Below are 16607 nucleotides of genomic sequence, written 5' to 3'. Positions count from 1 at the left end.
AGTACTCAGGGCACTGAATTCCCACTCCCACCGGTTCCCACGGTTCCTGGAGTCTAGTCACACACTCCTCAGCTACTCCCCTCCTGTAGTGGCTTGCTGTGACTAACACAGGTCGTTTCACTTCAGCCGTCAACTCTCAACTGACAACTTCCTGTCAGGCCACAGGCCCCTCCCCCTGGTCCAGGTCTCTCCCTGTAGGTTGGCTGCCTATTACCAATAGTACCCAGCCCTGTCACCTGTTGCTAGGGAGCCTCCTAACCTGGTTCTGGGGGGGTCTGTGTCCTGAAGGTGCTGGTGTGTTTACTGGCATAGTTGTCTGAGACTCGAGCTTCCACAGGGCTTGTAGCTTTACTTGTGGTACCTGTTACCGCAGGGGTGCTACATTTTCATGGCCAGAAGAGCTGTGAAATGAAAGTAAGGCAAAAGGATTTCTTAAATATAGACTTCTCTGTTTCCTGGTTTTTGTTTTTCCTTTTGATTATGCTTTTCTTATAAAAAAAGTTTTGTTTTTTTTCTCCTTTCCCTAAATAAATAAAACATTTTATATTATATATAATTTCATTTATATAGCGCTGTTAATTCCACAGCACTTAACATACAATTGCAACACTGTCCCCATTGGGACTCACAATCTAGGTTCCCTGAGAGTATGTCTCTGGAGTGTGGGAGGAAACCGCCGCAAACACGGGGAGAACATACAAACTCCTTGCAGATGGTGTCCTTGGTGGGATTTGAACCCAGGACCCCAGCGCTGTAAGACTGCAGTGCTAACCACTGAGCCACCGTTTAATAAATATATTTATTAAAAATTGCCTGGAGCAGTAGCCTATAGTTTTCTTTGGCCACAACAGGAGGTGATGTATTTTCAAGCCTGGAAACCAGATAGTTTACAATTGGCCTTTTGTGTTTCATAAGCACCATCAAATGAAGGTATATCTGAATTACAGTCACACACTCTCTCTAAATCCAATTAATATACACCTTTTTAGCAATCTCACTACCAATGACTTTTTACTCATATCCATACACTTCAGCCTCTAAACGAGTAATGATCAAAGCACTGAATTATAGATTTTTTTTTTCTTCTTCTTCTATGCTATTAATTCCATACACCTCAAGCATATGATCACTTGAACGTCCTGAACCACTCAAATTCTGCCTGCTGTATAGGATTGTTCTATCTACAATATATGTTCAAGGGAACCTGTCAGGTGCAATATGCACCCAGAAGCAGTTCTAAATGCATATTGCTATTCCCAATCCCAGGCTATTGTAGCATACATAAATACTTTTTCTAAAGATCTCAAGATCCCTGATATGCTAATGAGAGCAGGGATTAGTTGCAAGGGCTTTAGTTCCTGCGTTCATTCTGCCCTCTTAGGCTAGGTTCGCACACTGCGTCTTTTTGACGCTGCGTTTGTCCGCTAAAAACGCACCTGCGTCGAAAAAACGCATAAAAAACACATGCGTTTTGCTGCGTTTTTGATCTCTGCGTTTTGCTGCGTTTTTCAAATGCATTGCATGGGAGGAAAACGCAGAAAAACGCAGGAAAGAACTGACCTGTCCATTTTTTTTTTTTAACTCAAAAATGCAGGTAAAAAAAACAGATGTGTGCGGACGGCAAAAATGAAAACTCAGACTTTGCTGGGGAAGCAAAGTCCTGCAGTTGAGGCCAAAAACGCACCCGAAAAACACGCAAAAACGCCGCGAAAAACGCACTGTGCGCACATAGCCTTAGCATGCCTATAGGGCTGACCTGCGTACCTGTGTTCTTTGCACCACCTAAGAACGCTGGGCATAGGATCAGTGCTTATGATCAGAAATCCCTGGCACTTCTGGACTCATGTGCACTACACCAGTTTGAAGCCAGGACACGTACACCTGGCTTTGTAGTGCACATGTCCGGAAGTGCAGTGACTGAGCATGTGCACTGAGCTGAAAACCAGTGTCAGACTGTGACAGATTAGAGGGACCGTCCTCTGATTCTGCGCATCATTAGCAGGTAAGCACACCTACTGGGATGTACTTACATGCTAAAGGGTGGCCGACTAGCTAAGGGAACCAACACCCTTGTGACTAGTTGCTGGCCTCATTAGCGTATAACGAAGGATCTTAAAACGATCTTTAGAAAAAAATATTTCTATGCTAGAGTATACAGGGACGGTTAGGCAGGGATTAAAATATGCACCAGAACTGCTCATGGTCCTGGGTACATATTGCACCTGACAGGTTCCCTTTAAGCTAAGAGACCATAACTTCAGTCAGGGAGAATGATTTGTCAATTTCAATAACCGTGACCAGTAAGGCCATGTGTCCACGCTGCGGAAAATGCGCGGATTTCTCGCGGAAAAGCCGCGGATTTTCCGAAAATCTGCAGCAGCGGCACTTCCAAGCCATTTCAATGGCATTTTGGAAATGCTGTGTCCATGCTGCGGATTTTGATCCGGAAAAATTTGCAGCATGTCAATTATTGTTGTGGATTTTGATCCGGATTTTGGCTATAGAATGGGGGAAAAAAAAAAAAATCCGCATCAAAATCTGTGGCAATTCCGCGACAAAAAAAAAGGTGCGGATTTGCCGCGAAAGTCGCGGATTTTCATGCAGAAAAATCCGCAGCAACATTCTACCGTGGACACATAGCCTTAGACTCTAAATTTCTGACTCATGCTGCAGTTCCATCTCCTTCATAAATGGCTCATGTGTTTGGTACATTTCTATTACAAGTTACTAAAGTTAAAAAAAAAAAAAAAAATAAACTCAGCTCCTGTCAAAGATTGTGGATGCAGTCTGCTCATCAGTAGTAAGGCTATGTGCGCACGTGTGCGCTCTGCACGGCACCTAAAAGGTGCGCTTCAGAGTGCAGCTGAAAAGCTCCGTTCTCATGCGCATGGTGCCGGCGAGAACGTGCGCTCTGCATGCAGCTCCTGCCATAGACAGAGCAGGGGCTGCCGGCAAAGCGCACGGAAGAAGTGACATGTCACTTCTTAGAACGCAGCGATTTGGGCAGCAGCCGAATCGCTGCGTTCTAATATGCCACGTGCGCACAGCCCCTGCATAATCTCCATAGATTGCAGGGGACGCAGGACGCATGCAGTTACGCTGCGCTACAAAGCGCAGCGTAACTGCATGAATTAAAGGAGTTATCAGACATAACAAAAATGTTTGAGTTTAAGCTAATCTGTGCTGTATTGTCATATTAATCACCCCTACATTGTTATTTTTTGTTTTCTAACTTTTGTTCCTCTTGAATTATACCTTTTTTTCTGTGCAGCTTCTTGTTTACATTCAGCTCCAGCAAACATGACCACTTCCTGTGCAAAACCTCCCAGTCACAGCTGGCACCGCCCGGCCTCACTGTCCAGCCCCACCCCAGTGTCCAGCCGCACCCTCTGCCCGCCCCCCTGCACACACATTCCCTGTCAGTATATTCTGCCCCAGCACTGACCTCTCATCACTACACGGCAGGACAGGACACTACAGGGCAGCACATTACAGGACAGGACACTACAGGGCAGGGCAGCACATTACAGGACAGGACACTACAGGGCAGGGCAGCACATTACAGGACAGGACACTACAGGGCAGCACAGTACAGGACAGGACACTACAGGGCAGGGCAGCACATTACAGGACAGGACACTACAGGGCAGGGCAGCACATTACAGGACAGGACACTGCAGGGCAGCGCACTACACGGCAGATCACTACAGGACACTACAGGCAGCGCACTACACGGCAGGGCACTACTCTACAGCATTGCAAATAACAGCCCCACATCGGGCTCTGCACCCCACACCACATCAGGCTCTGCACCGCACACACACACACACACACACACACACACACACACACACACACAATCGGGCTGTGCACCGCATACACACACACACACACACACACCACCCCATAGGGAGTACATACTCACCCGTCATCTGTCCCCGCCGCTCCTGCACGTTCGCGCGCTGTCTGTGCTCAAGACATATCAGCACAGTGGTGACTTCACCGCTGTGCTGAAGAGAGCTCAGACAGCGTGCAAGATGAGAAGCAGCGCTGCTTCTCATCAGCACTTTCAAATGTACCGGCATCGGTGATCTGTGATGCCGGTATATTTGAATGTGTGATCCTGAGCAGGGGGCCCGGTGCTGGAGCTGACACCATGGCAGCTGCCGCCAGGTCACGGACACAGGTCACAGCAGTGCAGGGGGAGGTGCGGGGGAATGTGTGGGAGGGTGCAGGGAAGGGGGGCGGGGCTCATCGCACTGTACAGCCCAGCAGGGAGGCGACATGCTGTTTCCACATTTGCATGTCAACATGGCCCTGCCCATGTAGACATAAAATGACCGGAAGCAGCAAAATCGCGGCAGGAGCGGTCACATGACCGCTCTGAGCCGGGGGAGAGGGGCTGACAGCAGGGCAGGTAAGTGGTCACTATCTACTTACCTGCCCCAATGTAGCCCAATAGGGAAATAATAAAAAAAAAAAGCAAATTAAGCCGGATAACCCCTTTAAGCACACGTACGCACATAGCCTAACTGTGATAGAATTTTCTTTCTGGTGGAGAGTCATTGTGGAACAGTGAAACAAGTAAAATGTGTTATATACTAGTCATTTCAGAATAGGAAAAGGAAATCCACTTCTGAGACCTACTGTATTTACATCTATTGATTCAGTGAGTACAAAGTGTACCATCAATCAAGCAGGTTAGTAGCAGACATTGTAATGGTAGGGTTGCATTCTAATTCTCTTCAAAGATGATTACATTGGGTAAAAAAAAAAAAAATCACACGTCACTCCGGTTCTTACTTATGGCTTAACACAGTCTGATTATTAACCAAAATGCTTCACCCGTAATAAACTCAGTGATTGAGAATGAACACAAAAAAAAAAAAGCTGTACAAGTAATTTAAGTCAAATTGTCTGTTCAATCTACAGATATAGTTAAAGGGATATGTAAATCTATGGGGGAAAAAATCAGCTGCAAGTAACCAAATATGAAACATTGTAAGATTAAACAGATGTAAATGATAGCTTTAAATGCTTATCACAGAAGCATTTACTTTTTATGCCTGTAGTCTTCAGGTATGTATAAGAAAAAAAAAAAAAACTAGACCAGGCTCATTTAAACTAGGATTTTTCTCTCCCCATATGGTTTAAATGAATCCTTGAGTTTATTCTTGTGCACTTAGTTTAATGACAATTTTCTCCTTTTAATGATTGTAATTGATTTTTGCATAGAATAGTATTTTGACTAATCATTCTATGGTACTATCATCCATCTCTGGGATTTTTTGATTTACTTAGAACAAGGGGGGAAAGCAGGCTAAGTATTTTGCTTCTACTGTATGGGGCTACTTCAAGCAACCTATGGCTTCTTATCCATTTACATTTTCTATAGTGAATGCTACAATCACTGTGTTCTGTTATTACTGTGGGCCATGTCTGGATACTGACAGCCTATGCTCACTGTGCACATTTAGTTGCATCCTGGATCTCCATGGAGGCACCTTTCCATTTTGAACACCTGCGTGTGCAAATAGGTGTGGTATCACACGTTTACCTTAGGCCAGGGGTGGGGAATCTCCAGCCCACCATGTCCTTTACTGGGGGTGGCAGTGCTCCAGCCGCAGTCTTACAGGCTGCAGACTCCTTAAATCTCCACATGCGCTGCTTGCACGCACCAATGAGCTCTCTGGCAGGTGCCAATTGCTCAGGACTGACTTTGTAGGCAGGTTTACCCCTCTGCACTTCTGTCCCACAGCAGCTTCACCGCTTCCTGAACTGTGCCGCCAGCTCTCCGCCCCTTCTCCAGTGCAGCATTCTCTCTCCAATGCTGTGTACCCCCTAGTGATGCCTTTGCTCTGCAAGTGCTGTTTGTGCCCCCCAGTCTCCTAGTGATGTCTGTGCCCCTACAGCAATGTTTGCCTCCCAGTGACCTAGTTATGTCTGTGCCCCAGACCTTCCTGTCATGTATTTGCTCCAACATCTCCTGTGATATATACACATCACATTGGAGATGCTGGGGCCATACATATCACAGGCAATGCTTTGGTATATACATCAAAGGAGGGGCTGGAGGCATATACATGACCAGTGTCTGTGATGTATATATCAGTCCCAGCAACTGATTCACATGCAGTCATTTGTCTTGTGACTTATATACATCCATGTCTGGCATGTGATGTATATGGTCTACCAATCTTATCACAAAGTTGACTGCAATCCAGACCAACACAAACCTGGAAAAAGAATTTTGTTTACTTACCGTAAATTCTTTCTTATAGTTCCGTATTGGGAGACCCAGACATTGGGTGTATAGCTTCTGCCTCCGGAGGACACACAAAGTACTACACTAAAAAGTGTAGCTCCTCCCTCTCAGCATATACACCCCCTGGATAACCAGATCTAGCCAGTTTAGTGCAAAAGCTGAAGGAGAATAGCCACCCACAAGTAAAGAGAGAGCAAGAACCGGAACAACCGGAGCCTCTGTCTACAACAACAGCCGGTGATAACACGCGGAACAAGAAACTGCCAACAGGCAACAGGGAGGGTGCTGGGTCTCCCAATACGGAACTATAAGAAAAATAATTTACGGTAAGTAAACAAAATTCTCTTTCTTTATCGTTCCTATGGGAGACCCAGATATTGGGATGTCTCAAAGCAGTCCATGGGTGGGAATAAACAGAAATCTGAGAAGTAGGCGGAGCCTAACTTCACAAATGAGCGACAGCCGCCTGAAGGATGCGTCTGCCCAAGCTCGCATCTGCCGAAGCATGAGCATGCACTTGGTAGTGCTTTGAAAAGGTATGCAGGCTAGTCCAAGTGGCAGCCTGACAGACCTGCTGAGCCGTAGCCTGGTGCCTGAAAGCCCAAGAGGCACCGACAGCTCTGGTCGAGTGCGCCTTGATCCCCGGCGGGGGAGGCACCTGAGTACACTGGTAGGCATCGGATATGGCCGACCTAATCCAACGAGCTAAGGTCGGCTTAGAAGCAGAGAGGCCCTTACGCCGACCTGTGGTTAGCACAAAAAGAGGTGCACCGCCTAAGAACAGCGGTGCGAGACACATAGATCCGGAGCGCCCGCACCAGATCCAGAGTATGTAACGCTTTCTCAAAGCGATGAACAGGAGCCGGACAAAAGGAAGGTAGGGTAATGTCCTGGTTAAGGTGGAAAGGAGAAACCACCTTAGGGAGAAAGTCCGGAGTCGGACGGAGAACCACCTTGTCTTGATGAAAAAACAAAAAAGGTGACTCCGAAGAGAGCGCAGCCAAATCAGAGACTCTCCTGAGGGAAGTTATGGACACCAGAAAGACCACTTTCTGTGAAAGACGAGACAAAGAAACCTCCCTAAGAGGCTCAAAGGGGGGTTTCTGCAAGGCCGTGAGGACCAGATTGAGGTCCCAAGGATCCAAGAACCGCCGGTAAGGCGGAATGATGTGAGACACGCCCTGCATGAAGGTGCGCACCTGAGCCAGCCGGGCGATACGCCGCTGGAACAGCACTGACAGAGCCGAGACTTGTCCCTTGAGGGAATTGAGGGATAGTCCTAGCTGCAGACCGGACTGTAGAAAGGACAGAAGGGTCGGCAAGGAAAAAGGCCAAAGGAGCATGGCCGGAAGAGCGACACCAGGACAGGAAAATTCTCCAGGTCCTGTGATAGATTTTGGCCGAGGAAGACTTCCGAGCCCGAGTCATAGTGGAGATGACTTCAGGAGGAATACCAGAAAACGTCAAGATCCAGGACTCAAGAGCCACGCCGTCAATCTGAGAGCCGCAGAATTCTGGCGGAAAAACGGACCTTGTGAGAGAAGGTCTGGACGGTCCGGAAGATGCCACGGCACCTCTACGGACAGATGGAGCAGGTCTGGGTACCAAGCTCGCCTGGGCCAGTCCGGTGCAATGAGGATGACCCGACGGCCCTCCATTTTGATCTTGCGCAGAACTCTGGACAAGAGAGCTAGAGGGGGAAACACGTAGGACAGACGAAACTGGGACCAATCTTGAACCAGAGCGTCCGCTGCAAGGGCCTGAGGATCGTGGGAGCGAGCCACGTAAACCGGAACCTTGTTGTTGTGCCGGGGATGCCATTAGATCCACTTCCGGAGTGCCCCACTTGCGGCAGATTGACTGAAACACTGCCGGATGCAGGGACCACTCGCCACTGTCCACGGTTTGACGGCTGAGATAATCTGCTTCCCAGTTTTCCACGCCTGGGATGTGGACTGCGGATATGGTGGACTTGGAGTCCTCCGTCCATTGAAGGATGCGTTGAACCTCCAACATTGCCAGGCGGCTGCGTGTCCCGCCTTGGTGATTGATGTAGGCAACCGCTGTCGCGTTGTCTGACTGGACTCTGATGTGCTTGCCCGCCAAAAGGTGGTGAAAGGCTAGGAGAGCCAGAAGCACAGCTCTGGTTTCCAGCACATTGATCGAGAGGGCTGACTCGGACGGAGTCCAAGTGCCCTGTGCTCGGTGGTGGAGACATACAGCTCCCCAGCCGGATAGACTGGCATCCGTGGTGAGGATCACCCAGGACGGGGCCAGGAAGGAGCGTCCCTGAGACAGAGAGAGGGGCCGAAGCAACCACTGAAGGGAGCCCCTGGTCTGTGGCGACAGAGCCACTAGCCTGTGCAAGGAGGAAGTCCGCTTGTCCCAACAGCAGAGAATGTCCAGCTGCAGAGGACGCAGATGGAACTGGGCAAAGGGAACAGCCTCCATTGACGCCACCATCTGACCCAGCACCTGCATTAGGTGCCTGATGGAATGACAGCGGGGCCTCAGCAGAGAGCGCACCGCCAGATGGAGGGACTGCTGTTTGACTAAGGGCAGCTTCACAAGTGCCCAGCAGAGTCTCGAATTGCATCCCTAGGTACGCGAGCCTCTGGGTCAGAGTGGATTTGGGCAGATTGACAAGCCACCCGAATTGGGTTAGAGTGGCGAGAGTGAGCGAGACACTCCGCTGACAGTCTGCGCTGGATGAAGCCTTGACTAGAAGGTCGTCCAGGTAAGGAATCAGTGCCAACCCCTGGAGTTGCAGAACCGCAACCACTGCTGCCATGACCTTGGTGAATACTCGAGGGGCCGTGGCTAACCCGAAGTGGAGAGCCACGAATTGGAAATGATCTTCTCCGATTGCAAAACGTAGCCAACGCTGGTGTGAAACTGCAATTGGCACATGCAGATAGGCATCTCTGATGTCGATTGATGCCAGGAAATCTCCTTGGGTCATTGAGGCAATGACTGACGGCAGAGACTCCATGCGAAAATGCCGCACCTGAACATGCTTGTTGAGAAGCTTGAGATCCAGGATGGGCCGGAAGGTACCGTCCTTTGGGGACTAGGAAGAGATTTGAGTAGAAACCTCTGAACCGTTCCCGGGCGGGAACCGGTACAATTACTCAGTTGGCCTGCAAGGATGCCATGGCCTGAGAGAAGGCGGCGGCCTTGGAGCAGGGGGGAGTTGACAGAAAAAAATCTGTTTGGCGGGCTGGAAGAGAACTCTATCCTGTAGCCGTGGGAGATGATATCCCGCACCCACTGATCGGAGACGTGTTGAAACCAAGCGTCGCCAAAGTGGGAGAGCCTGCCACCGACTAAGGACGTTGCTGACGCGGCCAGATAGTCAAGAGGAGGCTGCCTTAGTGGCAGCAGCTCCTGCGGTCTTTTGTGGACGCGCCTTTGTGCGCCAGTTGGGTTTTTGGGCCTTGGCTGAGTTAGTGGACGAAGCCGAGGGCTTAGAGGATGACCAGTTGGAGGAACGATAGGAACGAAACCTCGACTGGTTCCTACCCTGGGCAGGTTTCCTGGTTTTAGTTTGTGGCATGGAACTATTCTTCCCGCCAATAGCTTCCTTAATAATTTCATCCAGTTGTTCACCGAATAGCCTGGATCCAGCAAAAGGGAGCCCAGCAAGGTACTTCTTAGAAGAAGCATCTGCCTTCCACTCTCGAAGCCACAAGATCCTTCAGATAACGAGGGAATTAGCCTAAGCCACCGCAGTGCGGTGAGAAGCCTCCAGCATGGCAGACATGGTATAGGATGAAAAAGCTGAAGCTTGGGAAGTTAAGGCAACCATTTCGGGCATAGATTCCCTGGTGAGGGAATGCATCTCCTCTAGAGAAGCAGAGATGGCCTTGAGAGCCCACACTGCTGCAAAAGATGGGGAGAACGAGGCCCCAGCCGCCTCATATACAGATTTGGCCAGAAGGTCAACCTGGCGGTCAGTGGAATCCTTGAGAGAGGTGCCATCAGCCACCGATACAACGGTCCGGGCTGAGAGTCTAGACACCGGTGGGGTCTACCTTTGGGGAATGATCCCACTCCTTGACCACCTCAGGTGGAAAGGGAAAACGGTCATCAGAACCGCGCTTTGGGAAGCGTTTGTCAGGACAGGCCCTAGGCTTGGTCACAGTGGCCTGAAAACTGGAGTTGTTAAACAACACACTCCTTGTCCTCTTAGGCAAGGTAAACTGGTGCTTTTCTGCCAGAGAGGGTTGCTCCTCTGATACTGGCGGATTGAGGTCCAGTACAGAATTAATGGACGCAATCAAATCACTAACATCTGCGTCACTTTCTGACAGATCAATGGGGCACATGGAGGTAGCGTCCGAGCCCCCAGTAAAGGCATCCTCCTCGTCCTGCGAGTCAGCTCGTGAATCAGAGCCGCGGGACGAGGAAGGAGAGGGGACCCTGCGTCTCTTCTTAGGAGGACGGGGTCTGGGACCAGATGAAGAATCCTCTGTGAGCTCTGCTGAGAGAACCCTAGCAGCAGAGGCGCCCTGAGAAGGGGGCTGATGCATGTTCAGCAAAGTCCGGGACAGCTGTCCCATGGAGTCGGCAAAAGACTGGGAGATTGACCTAGAGAAGGATTCTACCCAAGCCGGGGGTTCAGCCACCGGAGCCGGAGCAGCCGGAGGGACCACTGTGGGTGCGATTCCAGGCTGAGGCATTGTCAGGTTAGAGCAGGCATCACAATGTGGATATGTGCTCGGTTCAGGCAGCACGAGCTTACATGCAGTGCATATTGAGTACAGCCTTGCAGCCTTGCTCCTCGTGTGAGACATGCTGCTGAAGTGGGGGCTCTGAGCCAGAATGACCCCCAGAGAGTATATAAGCAGGTCCACAACCGGAGGTTGTGGCTTACCAGACAGTTTGTGTGCCCTCCAGATCCCACAGCCCGGACCCCCAAGCAGCTTAGCAGGGATGCTGCAGCCAGCGCTGATCCAGAGAAAACCGCTGAGAAAATGGCGCCGGAGCGAGGAGAGGGGGCGGGACCTGCTCTGAGAGCGGGATCTGGAGGGCCAAGGAGATTTAAAGGGGAGGGGACATGTACTCAGAGGAGTGTCCCTCCCCTGTGCCGAACGGCCGCTGGGCAGAGCCGCACTGTCCCTCTGCATGATTGACATGCGAGGGCAGTGAAACCGAAAGTAGGCCTCCGGCGAAGCCGGGGCCTAAATTTAAGCGATGCGGCCGGCGCGCAGGCACCATCGGCGCGGTTCTCAGGCGACAGCCAGAGAACCGGCCGGGAATGTCACAAAAGTTACACAGCACACTCTCCCACCATAATAAAGTACCGGGACCCCCCCCGAATATAACCGTCTCAGGTACTTAGCTTGCTGAGACGCAGGGTTCCAGGTCCCTGGGGATGAGTACTCTGTCCAGCAGGATCCCGAAGGGCTGCGGATGGAGACCGCAAATAGAACCGTGCTGGCTCCCACTTCAAGCCAGAGCCCGAGGGATGGTGAAGGAGCACGGCATGTAAGGCTCCAGCCTTGTAAATCAACCTTAACAGCACCGCCGACACAGTGGGGTGAGAAGGGACATGCCGGGTGTGAGGTAAATCCGGAGATATGACGATAAATCATGATATTCAAGTATGTCAGGAAGCCCTCTCCTGGTGTCACCCCCCCTTTCCTTCACACAACTGGTTTAGCAACAAATCCCATGGCCATGTCCTGTGATATGGAGATGAGGTGGTGTGGGAACAATGGACACAGGATGACTCCCTGCCGTCACCCTGTAACAAGAGTTGTATCTCATTAGCAAGGCTATGGAACTAGCTAGACAGAACGACTCCAGTAAAAAATGGTTCATATCTCGCAAGCCATATTTCCGATAAATATGGCAACCATAAAAATGGTGTCTCCGCATGCGGACGATGCCGGCACACCCTTTTTATGGGAGCAGGACATTGGGAAATGCCCCAGGCGTGATATCAGCCAATGGGGAACTGGCAGACAGGTCATGAGTCCCCTCGTTCTGTAGCTAAATTCATAACTGTCACAATGAGAGCGTTGGCGTCCGCCTACGACGCTCCCAGGCCAAGTTATGGCCATATTCCATGTTGTGGATTTTGTCCATAACTCCAGCCAGGGGTGGAGCAGTGCTCCCTGTGAGGTCACTAAGGTAGGAGGGGACCTGGATTGCCCAGGTTGATAACCCTACTTCGGCCATTTTCCAGGGTTCTTTCGCTGGGGGCACGTGTAGGAAACATCTGTGGGAGTTCCTAGAAACCTGGTCTACAGCGCCCCCCTGTGGCCAGACGCAACAAGGTAACTGCTGGAACTGTGTATGCCTGTTTGTAACCCATGCTTTGATTGTAACTGTACTCTGACATATGTATATTCTGTAGATTCCCTATTGTATATATTGTAGTTTCTAGTGTGCTTTAGGCTGATTAAATTATATAATTAATCTTGGGCTGTTCTGTTATCTCGATCTTGAATCCCACGTCTGTGTGTTCGGCTAATAGTTACCGTAAATCGGTTGGTGGCAGCGAATTGTGCCAAGGATTATTGTGGGGAGGCCAGTGAGATTCGGGGAGATTTTATATATTCCGCCCGCGGAGGTCGGGGGAATATATACCTTACTCTCACCGGGGACCCTTCAATAATCGGCATAAGTAGTATAGCGGCCTCCTTGCTTATTGTCGGGCAATTCCATAATTGGCCTGACTATAAGAGGGGCGCTAGAGAGCGCATCACGTGCTCTGTCTGTCGGTCGGGAGGTATAAAGGAGGGGTGACCCCCACTTGTTACCCCCCGATTGTGACGTACTGGTAGCCAGCGCGGGGGATTTCTGAGTGACCCCCCCGGTGGTTTGTGACATATTGGTGGCATAGCGGTGGGATCGAGATAATAGTGTGTGTGAGTGTGAGACCTATACTCCCAGACACTAAAGACTGCCTGCAGCAGCTGTGGCTGCTGGGGTCTTCAGACTAGCTCAACACTAGAGTGTCAGAGTGCAGATACTGTAAGGTGTGTGGAGGCATCAGGTGTCAGTTCTGTGTCAGTGACCAAAAGTCTGCAAGAATGGCTGATGGCACCAGGAGCAGAGCTATGCAACTGGCCAATGCTAAGGCAGGAGCCGAAGAGAGGGAGGACGGTGCTGTGGACAGCAATGAGGAGGTTGCCCACGAGTCCTCCAGGAGCTCGGCGCCAGAAAACAGCTCTGCAGAGGACATTGCACAACCTAGCAATTATGGACAAGATGAGGAGCAGCTCACCCAAGGGTCCTCAACGAGCCAGATGCCAGCCCTCCGCTCTGCAATGGACAGTGAGGCACCAGGCTCCGCAGCGGGCCGCAGATCACCACGTGCCATTCCACCGAGCCTGGGAGGCTCGGTTAGCCTTCTTCAAATGGCTATGGCCCTTCTCCAGGCTGGAGACCAGAAGGGCTACAAGGAACTCCTGGCAGAGCGCAGGGCAGAGCGGCAGGCAGCGCGTGATGCTGAGGCTGCGGAGCGGCAAGCAGCGCGTGAAGAGCGCCAGGCGGAGCGTGAGGCTGCGGAGCGACAGGCAGACCGTGACTACCAGCTGCATCTAGCCAAGCTCCAGCCCTCATCAGCCACACGTGACCTTCAAGACACCAAACTTCCAAAGGTCCGTGTTGAGGACTTCCCAGTGCTGGAGAAGGATGGAGACTTGGACTCTTTCTTGACTGCTTTTGAACGGACTTGCTTGCAGCACCATCTGGACAAGGACCAGTGGGCCAAATACCTGACCCCCCGTTTAAGGGGTAAGGCCCTGGATGTCCTTGGGGACTTGCCTGCTGAGGCAGATCAGGGCTACGACACCATCAAGCGGGCCCTGATCCAACAGTACAACCTCACTCCGGAGTCCTACCGCAAGAAGTTCCGGACCCTGCAGAAGGGACCAAAGGACTCCTGGGCTGACCACCGGCGGGCACTTGCCCGAGCTGCCGACCACTGGACCCAAGGCCTGCAGCTTTCCACCGGACCAGAGATCCTGGACTTGGTCATCACGGAGCAACTCTTGTGGAACTGCCCTGAGGATCTCCGCCAGTTCATCCGAGACCAGAAGCCAAAGGGGTCCACGGCTACAGCTGCCCTGGCCGATGACTACACCAACAATCGGGCTCCTGAAGCCAGGAGAGCAGCCACCAGCAGCACCTGGAGAGGGGGGTAAGATGAACTCTGCGACTGCCCCACCTGCCCCTAGACTGCAGGGGGTGTCCCCCTCAACTCCCCTCTCCAGGCCCGTGGCGGAACCAAGACGGTGCCACCAGTGCAACCTACCTGGACACTTCAAGGCCATGTGCCCTCAGCGTCCCAAGGCCCCGGCTCCGTCCCCGTCCCAAGGGCCGCCCAAGGTGTATTGTGTGGGTGGGGGTGGTGGTAGGTCCCTGGACAGCTTCCAACCTGTCACCGTCGGCCGGTCTGTGACCATAGGACTGCGAGACAGCGCCTCGGAGGTGACTCTGGTGCGGCCTGAGATGGTGTCCCCCCAAGACTTGATCCCTGGAAAAACCCTCGCTGTCTCCGGGATTGGAGGCACTGACCCGGCGCTGCCTGTTGCTGACATTTATGTGGACTGGGGCGCAGGGCGGGGGGTGAGGGAGGTGGGGGTAACTGATCGGATCCCTGCAAACGTGCTACTTGGGACAGATTTGGGGCAGATAACCTCCCAGTTTGGGCCCCCCCAACCAAGGGCTGAACCTTCAGCCAGTACTGACATGCCTCCGGACAATGTTAATGTGTTATCTATGAATGATGTAAGGGAGGAGGGAGTGAACTCTGATATTTCTGCTTGCACAGACACCATAGACACACACACAGCTGCAGCTGTGACAGGGGAGGGGGTCAGAGAAAGGTGTGACAATGCCTCTACAAGTAACCAGCCTGTGAGCTGGGATCTGTTGCCCTCTGCAGGGATAAGCAGAGAGCAGGGTGCTGCAGGGGGAGGACCAGTGTGTGGGGTGGGGGCTACCACAGCAAATGTGGGGTCCCCAGAGATTTCACAGCGGGGTTCTGTTGCTGCAGGAGGGGAACAGGCAGGTGAGATTGGGGCCGGTCCAGGAGCGGAAGTGCTCCCAGGTAAGATCTCGGTGCATGGTTCCCCCACAACCGGGGTGTCAGGAAGCCAGGTAGGTCTGCCTGAACCGGCGACTTGGTCAGGAACGGAGGAGGAGCAGGCACGACCCACGGTCGCAGCGGCTGTGGCCGCTGTCACCCGCAGTGGGAGTGCTGGAAGCCAAGGGGCCTCCCGGAGGTCCGATAGCTCTTCCCCTTCTGACCAAGTGGCAGCCGAGTCAGGTGGAGGCCAGGACACAGGTCCCGGGGTACTGACCGAAGATGTGACAGTCTCGTCGATTCTGGCCACATCTAGTCAGGGGTTTCAGGCAGCGTTAGAAGCTGACGACAGCCTGAAAGCTCTTAAGGAGCAGGCGGCCCAGCCTCCCTCGGACTCGGACCCGGAGCGAGTGGTCTGGGACCAAGGACGGCTGTACCGGGCCACGGTCCAGCAGGGTTCACCGGAGGCGTGGCCCAGGGACCGACAGTTGGTGGTACCCTATCCGTTCCGGACGGAGTTGTTGCGGATCGCACATGAGATTCCGATGGCCGGACACCTAGGGATCGCTAAGACCAAGGCCAGGTTAAACCAGCATTTCTACTGGCCAAAAATGGGGGCCGATGTGGCTGCCTACTGCCGTTCGTGTGAAACCTGTCAGAGAGTGGGGAAGGCGGGGCCACGCCCCAAAGCCCCACTGGTATCTCTGCCCATCATCGATGAGCCTTTCAGGAGGGTGGCTGTGGATCTGGTCGGCCCGCTGGCCATCCCCAGCAGCTCCGGGAAACGCTTCATACTGACGGTAGTGGACTATGCCACCCGGTACCCAGAAGCAGTGGCCTTGTCGTCCATTCGGGCTGACAAGGTGGCCACCGCATTGCTGGAGATTTTCTCCCGAGTGGGTTTTCCCCAGGAAATGCTCACTGACCGGGGGACCCAATTCATGTCCCAGCTGATGGAGGCCCTCTGTAAGCAAGTCCAGGTGCGACATCTGGTGGCCAGCCCGTACCATCCACAGACTAATGGCCTGTGCGAGCGGTTCAATGGCACCTTAAAGCAGATGCTTAAGATGTTGGTCGACTCCCATGGGCGTGACTGGGAGCGGTATCTCCCACACCTGTTATTTGCTTACCGGGAGGTTCCACAGGCCTCAACAGGATTCTCACCGTTTGAGCTCCTGTACGGGCGACGTGTGCGGGGCCCCCTGGCTCTGGTGAAAGAGGCTTGGGAAGGGGATTTGGCCACCCCTGGAGTGTCGGTTATCGAGTATGTCATGCGCTTCCGGGACAAAATGCAGGCCT

General features: G+C 52.2%; 1 protein-coding gene across 1 annotated transcript in view; it reads right to left on the bottom strand.

The window, feature by feature from the left end:
* The window catches only part of ANXA5 (annexin A5), a 445678-nt gene that overhangs the window by 152698 nt on the left and 276373 nt on the right, over positions 1-16607 (bottom strand). The window lies entirely within an intron of this gene.

The sequence above is a fragment of the Anomaloglossus baeobatrachus genome, chromosome 1 (assembly GCF_048569485.1).
Source record: "Anomaloglossus baeobatrachus isolate aAnoBae1 chromosome 1, aAnoBae1.hap1, whole genome shotgun sequence".
NCBI classification, from domain to species: Eukaryota; Metazoa; Chordata; class Amphibia; order Anura; family Aromobatidae; genus Anomaloglossus; species Anomaloglossus baeobatrachus.
Note: the sequence above shows the minus strand (reverse complement) of the source record. Positions and strands in the feature narration are given on the sequence as shown.